The sequence below is a fragment of the Zingiber officinale genome, chromosome 3B, assembly GCF_018446385.1.
Source record: "Zingiber officinale cultivar Zhangliang chromosome 3B, Zo_v1.1, whole genome shotgun sequence".
Classification (NCBI taxonomy): domain Eukaryota; kingdom Viridiplantae; phylum Streptophyta; class Magnoliopsida; order Zingiberales; family Zingiberaceae; genus Zingiber; species Zingiber officinale.
The window spans coordinates 119,888,414-119,891,353 of NC_055991.1; the positions used below are offsets into that span (position 1 = coordinate 119,888,414).

General features: G+C 34.5%; 1 non-coding gene across 1 annotated transcript; it reads left to right on the forward strand.

The window, feature by feature from the left end:
* The first annotated feature begins 1,958 nt into the window (after positions 1-1,958).
* Positions 1,959-2,064, forward strand: LOC121968857. Its single transcript, XR_006108385.1, has one exon. It is a non-coding gene; the product is annotated as a small nucleolar RNA R71 (small nucleolar RNA).
* The last annotated feature ends 876 nt before the right edge of the window (positions 2,065-2,940 follow it).

The following is a 2,940-nucleotide window of genomic DNA, read 5'->3' on the forward strand; positions in this document are numbered from 1 at the left end:
ATAAGTCATTCAAGTTTATAAAATATTTATTAAAGAATTGTTGCAAACTAGAAAAAAAATAAAGAGTTAAAATTGATTCTCGCCAAATCTTGTCCATTAAAAGAATATGATAAATTAAAAATAAAAAATGATAAATTGAAAGTACAAGTAGAAGACTTGACAAATCGTGCATGCTTAAATGTTAAACCCAAAATTATAATAGACTAAGCTAGCATCTTAGATTTCATAGGGGCCAAATCAGAAAACTATCTAGAAAATATGTCCTGAAAAAATTTCTGATTAACCCAGTTGGTAGGAATCTATATTGGGTTCTAAAAACTTCTATAAATTAAAACCTTAAAGTTAGGGCTTTCAGAAAGTAGATTAAATGTTTGATTTCCTTAAGAGACTTTGTCTAGAAAGTGGTTGTTGCTCCAATAACCAATAAGGTCTAGTGCCTCGCCACTGCTTGGAAGTTAATTAATGAAATAAAATATTTAATTGACTAATTGATAAAGCATTTAATTATAATTAATGCTTTAAATAGTTACTCAAATATTTTTTTTAGAAATTTTTTTGCAAAACTTAAAGTTTCTAAAATTATTTACGTTGCACATTTTTTTAAGTGATATCAAAATTATTTTCAAATCTTTCAAAGTTTTCAAAGAAAAAAAAACCTTGATAAGTTTTTCAAAATTGTTGGAAAATAAGATTTTTTTTTAACTAAAAACTTTCTTATTTTTTGAAAAATTATCCTTATCTTTTTTTGTATCCCATTTTTTATGTGATCAAAGGGAGAGAAGGGAAGATTAAGTCTAGGATGAGGTAACTTAACTATTTTTAAATTTTTACACTTCAATTGTAAATTTATTTATTTTACTTTATGTTGATTATCCTAACTTAACTTGGGTTACTCACATCGAAAAGAAGGAGATTGTTGGTACCCCATGATAGTTTTGATGTGATCAAACAAGTTAAGTTATGTCATGTTGTGTTTAACCCTGTGTCTAAGTGTGCAGGAACTTAGGAGCACAGGATGTCGAGCAAAAGACACAGCTAGCAAGAAGGACGACACGGGAGAGAGCTGACGGGCTCGGTGCGCCTGAGGGATGAGGCGTTGCGGAAGAGTACGCGGGCGGACAAGAAGGAGGTGCGCGGTGTTTCTGAGGGACGAGAAGCCAGAGCGGAAGCTTACTCGAGAAGGTCGGAAGTTGGGTTCGGGTGAGCCCTATTCCGGATGGTCGAAATCACCCAAGCGAGTGGAGACGGAGCGGAAGACCCAGACCGAAGCAAGCGGATCTGAAGCTGGAGGCCCGGAGAGAACGTCAACAAAAGGTTAACTTTCACCTTCGGGGAGCCCGGAACCATTTCGGGCGCCCGGAACCCTTCCGGGGCGCCAGGAACCCTTCCGGGGCGCCCGGAACCCAAAACTTAGTCAAATTTGATGTGGCACGTACCGTTATATTAAGGATAAAATATTATCCCATTCTAGGCGCCTGGAACCCTTCCAGGCGCCCCGAACAAGGCTATATAAGCAGCCCTTCTCTCAAAATCTAGACACAACAAGAAATATCCAAGCAACACTTGTACACACTTCCTTTTCTGTTTAGCTTCATCTTTCTATGCTTTCATTGTTGTAAAGAGACTTCTCCGTCTGAAGTAGAAATTAGTGTGACTAACAACCTCCCCGGTTGTAACCAAGTAAATTCTCGGTGCCTCTTTCCTTTTAGTTTCTTTATTAATCTTATGCAAGTGTTCTTTTAATTAAATTATAAATTTGAGAAAGATTGTATTTGCTTAATTTGTGTAGGGCCTATTCACCCCCCCCCCCTCTAGCCAGCCAACAAGGGTCCCAACATAATGTATATATTTTATCAAAACTTTTGTTTATCAAAAAACCTCCTGTAGCTAAATCCAAAAATCTCTTACTCAGAAAAGTAATCCCAATGTAAAATATGTGCATTGTCAGCCATTTATCTAAGCCATGATGAGAATACTGTCTCAAATAACCCTTAAATATGTCTCATGCTTCAAATAGTGTTTTCCTATCTTCCTGAGCAAAGCCTTGGATTCTATTCCTTATATATGTTGTTCTATTGGGAGGGGAAAAGTGATTCAGAAACAATTGGTCCAATTATTTTCAACTTGTTATGCTTTTTTTTAGGAAGAGAGTACAACCAAATTCTTGCTTTATCTTTGATATAAAAGGGAATGCTAATAATCAAATAACACTGGCAGAGACTCCTTCACAATTCATCATGCAATATTCTTGAAATGTCTTTAGGTGAATATAAGGGTTTTCTAAAAATTTTCATCTAAATTTGTGACTTTGTATCATAGTAATCAATCTAGGTTCAAGTTGAAAGTTGTCAGCTTCTATCTAACGTGTCATAATAGGAGATCTGAATCTTACAAAAATGGATGTGAAAAATTCTTTTAAAGGCATGTCTCTCATGTCAAATCTCATTGGATCTTATCAAAACAAAATTATTATAAAAATAAAATTGCAAAATTAAAATAGTAAGAAAGAAAATGCAACATTAAAAATAAAAAAGTGTCTAAAGTAATTAAATTGTTAATCAACTACTGGTTATATGAAATGGTCTCTAGCAACAACACCAAAAACTTATTATCAATCCGTAAGTGCATGGAAGTAATAAAAATATTGATCCACAGTGACTGTTGATTAAGTACCAAAGATTTCATAAAGTAAGTTATCTAGACGATCAAATGTTGGTTGAATGCTTGTGAGCAAGAGATTGAGAGAGAGAGAGTTGAGAAAAAGAGAGAAAGAGTGACCAAGAGAGACGGAATGATCGAGGGAGAGTGAAAATATTTTTGAGGGATGATTTTAGGATTTTAGTTTCACTATGATGTTATTTAATGTCTCTATATATTGTTCATCTCCTTATCCTTCATATCTATGATCTTGTAGATTCTAACTAAATTACATGTATGACC